The sequence below is a fragment of the Muntiacus reevesi genome, chromosome 18 (genome assembly GCF_963930625.1).
Source record: "Muntiacus reevesi chromosome 18, mMunRee1.1, whole genome shotgun sequence".
NCBI lineage: Eukaryota > Metazoa > Chordata > Mammalia > Artiodactyla > Cervidae > Muntiacus > Muntiacus reevesi.
The window spans coordinates 16,658,755-16,670,847 of NC_089266.1; the positions used below are offsets into that span (position 1 = coordinate 16,658,755).

General features: G+C 46.6%; 1 protein-coding gene and 1 non-coding gene across 14 annotated transcripts in view; one reads left to right on the plus strand and one right to left on the minus strand.

Annotated features, from left to right (window-relative positions):
- Positions 1 to 12,093, minus strand: part of MAPT (microtubule associated protein tau) — a 118,750-nt gene that overhangs the window by 81,048 nt on the left and 25,609 nt on the right. The gene's annotated exons all lie outside the window — the stretch shown is intronic.
- Positions 866 to 938, plus strand: TRNAV-GAC (transfer RNA valine (anticodon GAC)). Its single transcript has one exon. It is a non-coding gene; the product is annotated as a tRNA-Val (tRNA).

The following is a 12,093-nucleotide window of genomic DNA, read 5'->3' on the forward strand; positions in this document are numbered from 1 at the left end:
ACGTCTGCATTTAAGCAGTAGGTTGTAAATTTGATCATGATCATAAAAAGCACCATGATCATAAAGCAGCTGAATTACTTCAATTCTGTCATTCCATGTGGCCACTTGGAGATTTTGTGTTTAAAACTGAAAACAGTGAGTGTTTCCCTGGTGGTCCAGTGGTTAAGAATCCACCTTTCAATGCAAGGAACATCAGTTTGATCCCTGGTCCGGGAAGATCCCACAGGCCACGGAGCAACTGAGTCCATGCACCACAACTATGGAAGCTTGCATTCTAGAGCATTCTAGAGCCTGTGTGTCTACAAGAGAAGCCCCCACAGTGAGAAGTCCCCTAAAGAAACTGCAACTAAAGAAAGCCCACGTGCAGCAACAAGACCCACCACAGACAAAAAAATAAAATGAATAAATCTCAAAAAATAAGCAAATAAAATTGAAAACAGTGAGAGTGAGTGTGAACAGCAAAGTATATTATTTTTGCTTAGAACATACAATGTTTACTCCATACGTGACATATTTTATGGAGTTTGTAGAGTATTTTTTTAATGGAAATTTATTCTTTTAAAATTGTGAGTTGTAACTTTTAAAACTAAAGAAGTTAAGCCAGAAAATAAAGCAGTGTATCAGTGGTACGACTTAGTATTAATAGTTTTTAAAGTATAGGCAACTTTTACAGATGTCTCACTTTTATTAAAGTTCACCTATTAGTAACAAATGATAATTTACATAAAATATCATTATATCAGGCTACAACCAAAGAGTCAAAACTCACTAGATGAAAAAAATTTTTAATAAATACTTGTGCTTTTCTCCCCTCCATTTTTTTATACTATTCACTTTTATTTTAAAAAAAAATCATGGAGGGAAGTCCCTGGTGGTTCAGTGGTTAGGACTCTGTGCTGACACCACTGAGGTCCCAGGTTCAATCCCTGGTTGGGGAACTATGATCATACAATCCATGAGATGTGGCCAAAAAAAAAAAAAAAAAAAAGAAAGAAATCCTGGCATAATTATTATATGTACAGAGTTCAAGAAATATTTTATTATCTGTGTTTCTTTTCTGGCCATTATGATTACTTCACTTCATGATTATTTCCTAAGATAATTTTGTCACATAAAGGAGGGGACAGTTAAATGACGAGTGTCACGGGGCTTGGTACCTCTCTTCTGAAAAGTGGCATATGATGGTGGGCAAGCCCCTTCAATCAACTAGCTCCAATCACCCACAGATCTACAGAGAGGGAAGATCAATTTCTGCCCTAACCCTAACCCTGATGCTCCTCTCTCTAAACACCACCTCACCCAGCACAGTGACAGTGAATTCTAGAATCTAAGGCAATGATGTGAAGGATTGTGACGGCTTCTCAGGACCAGGGGCGAGAACTCCAAGCAGGGCCAGCAGAGGGTGATGCTCCCGGTGAGGTCTGGCCCCTGTCCAGCCCTGAAACCAGAGGCTGCCCCTCACGGCAGCCAGAGCCTGTGGCCCCTGCAGCCATGACCTACTTCCCAGGCCAGCAGCTGAGAACCAGGCAGCTATGACAAAGCAAAATTAAGTGGATTTGAAGTGAGCCCATGCTAAAAAAAGTCTGAGCAGCGTGCAACTTTTTCTGGGGATGGGAGGAAGGTGTCATGGAGAGAGGAAGAGTTTAATCTTGGAAATTAAAAAATAAATCGGGGTGGGGGGTGGTCATAGAAATAAAAGGCTTTGAAGCTGAAAGATCTGGGCTCAAATCTGGTTCTGCAATTTATTGGCTGTGTGATCTTGAGCAAGTGACAGTCATTCTGGGCTTCAGCTTCCTTATCCATAATGTGGGACATATATAACCCCACCTCTAGAGGCTGACCCAAGATGAAGCCAAACCTCTGTTTTCTGAGTACTGGGTACCATCTTAGTTCACCCTCCTTCAGTTTTCAATGATGACATAAAATACTCTACAGACAGAACCAAAGTCTGGTAGGGCCTAGGCATCCCACTTCAGGGTTGCCTGATGATCAGGCAAAGAAACCTCTTTGAGAGTGAAGAGTATGTCAAACTTTATCCAGGAAGAAACTTTGCTTACCAGAAGGTGGAGAGCCTGCCAGTAGGGACTGAGTACCTATTACCATTTCCCCTGGGAGCCTGGACTTCAGAGATCTGTCAGCAGCTAACAAAGGCCAGGTAATCCTGACATTTTAAATAAACATGTGCAAACTGTCGGTAATGAAGGATAAATCACCAGAACACTCTATACCTAGGGTTGGGAGACTAGATTGCAGGTGGGAGAGAATAAGAAGGAAGGTCTAAGCTGTGATTTAAAAATAATAAGGTTTTGTTTTCGTTTTCTGGTAGAACATTAATTGAGATGTTTCTATAAATCCCTACTAAACAGGACACAAGACTAGAGGTACTGATGGCCATTTTTACTAGCACCTGAGGAAGGCTAAGACCCCGGTTCGATTCCTGGGTCAGGAAGATCCCCTGGAGAAGGGATAGGCTACCCACTCTGGTATTCTTGGGCTTTCCTGGTGGATCAGCTGGTAAAGAATCCGCCTGCAATGCGGGAGACCTGGGTCTGATCCCTGAGTTGGGAAGATCCCTGGAGAAGGGAATGGCTACCCACTCCAGTATTCTGGCCTGGAGAATTCCATGGACATATAGTCCATGGAGTCACAAAAAGTTGGACACGACTGAGTGACTTTCACTGCAGACTAGGGAAGGCTATTCAGGGAAAGTAGAGCCAAGAGAGGGTGCATTCCAGGTTCTTGTTGATTTCATTTGGATGGATTTGTTGATTTCACTGATCCCTGGATCAAGAAGATCCCCTGGAGGAGGGCACGGCAAACCACTCCAGTATTCTTGCCTGGAGAATCCCATGGACAGAGGAGCCTGACGGGCTATGATCCATAGTGTCGAAAAGAGTTGGACACAACTGAAGCGACTTAGCATGCATGCAAACCTAAAGTTACTTATAGTAACTTCTTCTTATCTGTATAGTGGGTATAAATCACACCCTTCCCAGTCACTGGGCCTGTCCCATGTAGGCGCATAATGAAGTTTGGTTGAATTAAATATGAAATTTCATGAAATATGATATTAACATATTATAACCTAGCTAAATATCCTTAGCTTCCTATCTTTTGGAGGAGTTTGGGGAGATTAAATTTTTAGAGATTGATTTATTCATTCAAGAAAAGTTGAGCGTTAAGCACAATGCAGGTTGGTGGTTCAAGCTTGTGCATTAAAATTCCCCATGGTGCTGTATAAAGATACGTATTGCTGGCTGGGCCCACTTCAAATTAGAATTCATATGGCCTGGGGTAGGGCCTGGCCATGATGAGTTTCAAAAGCTCCTCATGTGATTCTTGGGACTTTCTTGGTAGTCGAGTGGCTAAGACTCCAAACTCCCAATGCAGGGGACCCAGATTCGATCCCCAGTCAGGGAACTAGAGCCCGCATGCTACAGCTAATGCCACAGCTAGAGATCCTGTATGCTGCAATGAAGATGAAAGATCCCGCATGCTGCCACTAAGACCCAGCACAGACAAACAAACAAAAGCTCCTCAGGTGATTCTAATGTGTAATTAGGGTGGGCAATCTGAGTGCAGCGTCTGGGACTATGGCAGTGACACAGACATGACCTCTCTTTTGTGAAGGCACCTCATGAAGGAGACAGTTGACAATCCAAGTGTCACAAGAAAAAGATGGCAGGTCACATGAGTCTAAGACCGGCACTTGTTAGTCTTGGGGGTGGGCGTTGAAGAAAACGTACCTGAAAAAATGATGCTTATACTGAGACATGAGGGACAAGTACAAGTGAGCAAGGTGAAGGGAGATGGTAGGAAGGAACATTCCATGCAGAGGGGACAGTGCATGCAAAGGCCCTGAGGCAGGAAACTGCAGAGAGTTTTCAAGGAACTAAAAGATGACCCATAAGGCTGGAAGATGAGGGAAGGGGTGAGGCCAGAGGGGTGAAGCCACTGAATTGGGGACTTTTTTGCTCCTGCAGAATAAGCCTGGCCTCATTGACTAATACAAGGATTTTCGTTGAAAGACAGTGGGTGGAGTCCAGTTTGGATTCAGCTAAGGAGAGCAGGTATGTGGGGAGAAAATGGAAAAGTGCCAATGATGCTTTAAAAAAAGTCTGTCTGGGAAGAGGAGGATAGAAATAGAGTGATGGACTGAGGGGGGTATTTGTTTTACTTTAAAGAGGGGACTCACTTAAACCTCCTAAATGCCGACAGGAAGGAGTCAGGAGAGGAGGAGAGGATAGGAACAGGAGAGGGGGGAAATAAAAGCTAAGCAAGCTTCCTGAATGATGGTGAGGTGGATGAATGGAATCCAAGGCACGGGGCTGGGGAGGACCTGGCCTTAGCAAAGTCACCCACGAGCTGCCTACGGGAGAGGTACACTGAGCGAACTCTGGCCGGAACACAACGGTGCTGAACTAACATGTGAGATGCTTGGGCCACCAGCACGGGTCAGCCCTGCAACAGGCCTTGACCCCTGGGGTCCTTCCTAAAACTACCAAAACCCAGTATCCCCTGCCCCAACATTCAAAGACCATTTTCCCACAACAGAAAACAAATGAAAATGTCAAATCGCATTGGTTATATTTCCAGTATTCCAAAAGAGAGTTCAAAGGTGGCCTGTACTCTCCCCTCCCTCAATCTTTTGAAAAATTTCAAACTTACACAAAAATTGTACAAATGATACAATCAGCACCTCTATATTCTTTTCCTAGACTCACCAACTGTTAGTATTTGCAGCATTTGCTTTCTGTCACTCTCTGCCTATCCATGTATAACTACACACAAACTTAATTTTATTTATTTTGATATTTTCTTTATTTGGCTGAGCTGGGTCTTAGCGGCAGCAAGCAGGATCTTTGATCTTCTTTGTGGCATGTGGGATCTAGATCCCTGACTAGGGATCCAATCTTGGCCCCCTACACTGGGAGCATGGAGTATTAGCCACTTGACTGCCAGAAAAGTCCCACAAAACTTAATTTTAAACAATATTTTTCTTACTGTAAAATCAGCATATGGGGACTTTCCTGGTGGACCAGTGTTAAGGACTGTGCTCTCACTGCCAAGGGCCAAGGTTTGATCCCTGGTCAGAAAACTAGGATCCCACAAGCCACGTGGCTTAGCCAAAAAAAAGAAAAAAGCAACATGTATGTGTTATCAAGTACACAAAGTATAAAGTACTTACCTATAATCTACCACCAGAAACATCACTATCAATATATTTACATATTTTCTTTCAGGTTTTCCCCATGTATTTTCAAAAATAGTCAAGATTATTTTGAATATGCAATTTATACCCTACTCTTTTGTCAGATGTATTCTCTCGATAATTTAAAATTCCATAGACATCACTTTCTAAAAGTTACCTACTATTCTATGTAACTGTTTCCCAGAGATTTGATGTGTAGCCTGTTTCTGATATTTCCTATTATTAACAACCCTCTGATGAACATTGAAGAAGGAAATGCCAACCCTTCCAGTATTCTAGCCTGGAGAATTCCATGGACAGAGGAGTCTGGTGGGCTTCAGTCCATGGGGTCACAGAGTCAGACACGACCGAGCAATTAACACACTTGATGAACATCTTAGTGTTTTCATTCTTTTCATGTTTCTCATTTCCTTAAGTCGGATTCCTAGAAGCAAAATTCTGGGTCAAAGGGCAGCAACATTTTATAGCCTCTCTTTACATCCTGCCAAATGACTTCTTGGAAACTGGTCCAAACTTTCACTCTCACTAGCCAGACTTGAGTAAATGCTATTGTTAGTCGGGGAGGGGCCCAGGCACAGCTGGGAGAGGGGTGGTCCCTGAGAAAAGAACGCATCACAAATCACCTTTCACAGAGGAAACCAGGAGTGGGGTGGAGAAACCCCAGTCTCCCCAGGCCTCCCATTGCGCCTGGCCCACTGCAGACACTCGAGACACCGTTGCTCCATGAATAAACAAATCCACAAACATGTATTTCTGCATTCTCATCACACGTCCAGCACAAGAGACAAAAGAAAATAATGAGAGTTTCCGGGGTGAACCGCACCAGTGGGGCACACAAGAGTCAAAACGAAACCCACCCAACGGGAGAGCAATACAGCATGTTTTCTTAGGACAGTCCGATCTCTGCTTAGGCTGATCATCTGTGGTCCTCCCTCCCCACCATACAAGCTCCAATCTCAGCTCCCAAATCATGCAGCTAAGAAGATGCAGGACAAAGAATCAGGGGTGTATTAAAGAGCAGCGAAGTTACCTAAGGTAACAGTGGAGTCTTTCGCACCTCCTTCTCTGCTGGGAGCTGGTTGACAAAATGGGCCTCAGCTACAGAGAGGAAAGGCAGTTTCCCAGCCCAGCGGTTTGCAGCCGAAGAGCTATCCCTCCACTGGGACGGTTTTCCATAAGCGACTCCTGGTTGTCTAAATGGGCGGGAGCAATCCGTATCAGCCGAGATGGCCTGGGCAAGGCCTGCAGGGAGGCTGTAGGCACAGGCGGGCACACAGGCACATGTGTGATGGCACATGTGTGATGGAACTGACTGGCTATGCCCCTCAAGGGCTGCGTGGTCAGGGAGGGCAGATGTGACATCACAGTCACTCTGGGAGAAAAGCCAGGTCTGTGAAGTCATGGGGTTCTGGGGCCTTTCTTATCCTACTTTGCACAGTTTCGGGGCCTTGTTTATCTACCTGCAAAGAGGAAGTGATGGAAGACCAGGCAAAGAGGAGTGGTGTGGAGGGGGGCCGGGATCTAGCACATTGCGCTCCAATAGACACCCCACCACTCCCCAGAACCTGATAATGGTGATGCATGGAGCAAAGCAGCCTTTGGAGAACAGGAGAATTGTACTCACAAGCTCCACATCTGCATTTGAGGTGGGTTTTGGTTTTGGAGACTTCACACTTCGAGCCCCTGTTGGGTGGTAAGAACGCTATGCCCTGGTTTCACCATCTGGTCATGGGCTGCTTTCTCTCCTCTTTGTGCACACCTGCCTGGCCTGTTGCACAGTTGTGAAGCAGATCTTGGGCTGGATCCCATGGGAGAGCAGACTTGGATGTGAAATGCAAAATAAAGGGCTTGTGAATCCACAGAGGAGGTACTTAAGGATCTTTTATTTATTTATTTTCTTAAGCTATTTTTAAAGCCAAGGGGTCTTCGTTGAGGCTTCCGGGCTTCTCTAGTTGTGGCACTTGAGCTTAGCTGCCTCAGGGTATGTGGGATCTTATTTCCCTGATCAAGGATTGAACTGTCATCCCCTGCATTGGAAGGCTGATTCTTAACCACTGGACCACCAGGGAAGTCCCAAAGATCTCTTAAATCTAAATTCTTAACTATTACTTGTTACCTACAAGGCTTGTTCTATGCACTTTACAAATCTTAATTCATTTCATTCTCTTCAAACCCTATGAGGTAGGTATTATCATTATTCTGATTTTCTAGGAGAGGAAACTCAGGCAGAGAGGCTGAACAGCCTGGTTGAGTTGAAACTACTAGGACACCGCAGAGCTGGGATTTGAATCCAGGCCACCTGGCCCCACAGTGTGTGCCGAGATCAAGGTCTCATGCAACATGAAACTGGCTGAGTCAATGACAGCTGCTATCACATCATGGGCTGCAGAGTGAGGAAGGCTCTCATAAGAAAGACTGTGGTTACCTTTTATGGGACCAACTCAGAATCACACAGAGCCTTGAAACGGAGGCTGGCTGGCTCTGGGCATTTGCCCAAGTGCCCAACGAGTAAACCTGGGACAGCCAGACCATACTCAGGCTGTCCTTCGCTGGGCATGTCTCGTGCTCTTAAATCAGGAGTAAGCTCTGTGGGATTTCTAAGTTAAACCAGGCATGAAGGGGCTGCTGTATCTTGGTGGGTTCGGGGGAAACTGCCCTAGCCTGGCCTGACATTCTGGTGGAGATCCAGTCCCAACGTCGGCCCCATCTTTGGACCATATTCTGATTCCGTTAGTGAAAAATCTGAGTCATGATAGATAACAAACAGTGGTGGAGGAAGGCTTCAGGTAACACCAGTTCTAGGAGTATTCTCTTTTAAGAGAATCTGTATATCAAGGTGCCTCAACAAAATAACATAACACCTTTATTGTACATATTGAACTGACTTATAAAACCACAATGTGTGTGTGTATATGTGTGTGTACACTAGCAAGACTCTGAACCTCTCAAGGATCAGGACGGAGTGATTCCCAAGTAGTCTGATGCCTTCCTTCTCAAATTTTAAGGTATAATTTGTCTGGACACTTTGGGAATTTTGACACAATATCACTTAACCCTGAAAGTTAAAAGATGGTGACCAACAGGCATCAGATGAAAGGAATCCTCAAGGAGCAAAACACAAGGCCTTTGGATGAGAGTCACAGACCTGCCCCAGAGAAGGCAATGGCAACCACTCCAGTGTTCTTGCCTGGAGAATCCCAGGGACGGGGGAGCCTGGTGGGCTGCCATCTATGGGGTCGCATAGAGTCGGACACGACTGAAGTGACTTGGCAGCAGCAGCAGCAGCAGCACAGATCTGCCCAGAGCTGCCATTATACAGAGTCAGAGAGAGGACTCAGGGGGTGTCTATCTGTCAAAAAAACATTTGCCAATGGTCCGGGGCTAAGTGCTCTGGACCACCTTGAGGAATCTTCTAATCTCTAACCCTTACTGCCAGCAGGATAGTGTCAGAACACCCCAAAGACACACCCCTTTCTCCAAGGTCTCAAAACTCCACCCCAGCAAGTTCTTCCTGCTGTCTAGCTTGAACTACTCCAGATAGAGTTTAAACCAGACCAACAGCCCAGGAGTATATCGCAGAGTTAAGTGGATCTAGTAAGTCACACTTGAAAACATTTAATGGAAAGACAATTTCTGATGTATCTTGAAAAGTTGGAATGACCTGGCCAGGAATGGTCTACATGCCCACAAGGCACCATCATTGACTGGTGTCTCCCCAGGCCCCCCTCCTACATTAACATTTGGTGACAAGATTCTTGCCCGGGCTCTTTACTCCTCGTCTCTTGGGGTAACAAGTGATCTGTTGCTACTCATTTAACTAAGCAATCTGCGAACCCCTCAGCTTTCCCTGCAAGCCTGGTGAACCCAGGCCAGGCACCAAGCTTCCTCCAGGACAAGCTGCCCCAATGGGGTTGTTTTTTTTGTTTGTTTGTCTTGTTTTTTTATGAAAATTTTGTGTTTTTTTTTAAATTTATTTTTATTTATTTATCTGTGCCGAGTCTTAATTGTGGAATGCAGGATCTTTTAGTTGCAGCGTGTGGGCTCCAGTTCCCCCACCAAGGATCAAACCCGGGCCCCCTGAATTGGGAGCAGAGAGACCTAGCTGCTGGACCAGCAGGGAAGTCCCTGATGGGGTGGTTAAGGCAAAGAGGGTCTGCGGCATGTGTGGGCTGTGAGGCGCTCTGACCCCCTGTGATCTTACAGGACACGCCCTCAAGATGGCTGCCAGATCATGGGATCTGGGTCCCAGGAATAGAAATTCTCTGCAAGGGATGTTGACTGCCCATTCCAAAAAGCTTCCCCCAGCCTGCTCTGTTATCATCCCTGACCAGTGAGGAACACTCCAAATTTCTGCCCAGATCTACATGGAGAAGTGCATAAAGATTTTCATCCCAGTTCTTTTCATGATAAATGCTACTGCAAGGACAATTGAAGGGAAATGATCCCTAAACTTTCATTTAAAAATCTGGGGAGGGAAGGAAGGAGTAAAAAAAATCTCTGCAATCAGATGTTTCTCACATTCATTTTTATTCCTGATTAACCATTAATGGCGTGCTCATTATGCTGTATAACAATTGTGCAAAGATGCATACATTTACCACATGCTGGCCTTTCTGACGTTCATTATGACTTTAATTATTATTAAGTACCTGGCGTGTGCCAGGTGCTAACCGCCAGAGGAGGGGCAGGACAGGATGAAGGCTCCTTGTCGCCAGTCAGCTGTTAACAGAACCGCTCAGTTTTGCCGCTAGCGTTCCTGGAGAGCCAGCCCTGCCATCTTGGTGACTTCAGACGTGTCCCCCGTGAGTTGGTGGGAGTCTGAGCAAGGTGTGACTGTGGGAACCCCGGCACTGGGCAGCCCCCCCTTACTTTGCCAGAACGCTCCAGTCTGGTGTCCCTGTGGGACAGGGGAGGGTCAGGGGCCAGAGCTGAGCCCCTAAGAGTGGGCAGGATGATGGAGCCGCCAGGCAGGCAGGAAGTCCGCACCTGGGGAAAGGAGGCCCCTCGGGGCGGCAAGGCTCTGAGAGTGGCCCCTGAGAGCTGAGGAACCATCTGGGAAGATTACCTAGCTGCTCTGAGCCTCAGTTTCCCCAGCTGAAAAAATGGAGGTAGAATCTGCAAATTCAATAGGCGACAGTGATGAGATGAGATGAAGCAGAAAGACACCAGTCATCACTCTTCTGCTGCCCTTGCCGCTGTCAGCTCTGGCCCGGCAGCTGCTCAACGGCTTCAAGTGCCAGATGGGTGGCAGGGGAGCAGGGGACTGGGGGAAAAGCCAAATCCCTCCTCCCACATAAAATCAATAAATAAACCCGAGGCCTCGGATCTGCACAAAGCCAGAGTACTGCCCGGCGTGTTACAGGTGTGGACACGGGCCAGGAACACATTCCTGGCACCTGTATTTTCTGCCTGCGGCTCATGTGCAAGGTTCTCCTGTCTCAGGCAGCCAGGTGCGCAGGCCAGCCCATGAAGACCTAGTAACACAGGCATGTGTCTGGGATGGAGCTTAGTGGCTTTGAGCTGCTGGGCCCATCCTGCGCCCCTTTAAATGCTTTGGAGCTTTAAGGCCCACCCACCTCCAGTTGAGTCCAGCAGTGGGAGAAGTGGGGGAAAGAAACACGAGCCAGGCGGAGGAATGAGAGCCAGCTCTGGTGATGAAGCCACTGTTTCCCACAAGGTTGACTGCGGGTTTAGTCACGGGAACTAAGCGTGAGCAGAGCCCTACCTGCTGCAGGAAGCGGCAGGTGAGGGGCCAAGATGGGTGAGGAGTCCCTGGGAGGAGGGCATCCTCTCCTTCCTCCAGGTCTGTGAGTCCTGGCATGCTGGATGTAAAAGGACACACAGTCTCCCCGGGAAGAAACATCTCCGGGGAGGCACCCCATGGGCAGGTGGATGGAGGTATATGGCTCAGCGGGAGCTGGAGAGGGGTGAGAGGCAGGGCTTGAGTGGGGAGCGTCGCTGGCAGGTGGAGGGAGCAGCAAAGACATGACGTGGGAAGGGTGGAAAGTGGAGTTGATGAGATGAAGTTTTTCTAAATGTTATTTTGTATGTTTCTTCCTGATGATAAAAGTAATTCATGCTGTTGTCTAAATTTCTGATGAGAATCTATTCATGTATTACTTATGTAATATTAAAAAATTCCTCGACACACACACAAAAGAAATATGGACCTACTGAATTTAAGGAAGAAAAAGTGCAGAAAGTAGAAAGTGACAGGCTTCTGTAACCCCCATTCAGTTCTACAACCACCCTCCAAAGGCTTATCAAAGCTGGGCATGTTTCCAGGTCACTGACTATGGATCTGGCTTCCCCGGTGGCTCAGTGGTAAAGAATCTGCCTGCCAATGCAGGAGACACGGGTTCAAGCTCTGATCCAGGAAGATCCCCTGGAGAAGGAAATGGCAACCCACTCCAGTATTCTTGCCTGAAAAATCCCCATGGACAGAGGAGCCTGATGTGCTACAGTCCATGGGGTCGAAAGAATCGGACACAACCTAGAAACTGAACAATAACAACATAGTGGTCTACCATGATGACTGGTTAGCATGGTAGGTATTCAGTAATGTGGCTAAGGGCCAGTCACTCACTGTGCTCTGTGCTCTACAGACATCACTGCCTCTCCTTACCACAGCCTGGGAAGAGAGGTGCTACTATTCACGTTTTTCATATGAGGAACCAGGCTCAGAGAGGTTGAACTACTTACCCAAGGTGACACAGCTAGCAGGGAACAGCCAAAAGTCAACCCCTGCCAGCCCTCCTCCAAGGCCTGGACCCTTCCTATCACATTTCATCCATAATTAGGGATGGCAGGGAAAGGTGGGTAAATTGCATCTCATGTCCATTTCTTAAGTAAGTCATAGTAATGGCATAACAATTAGAACA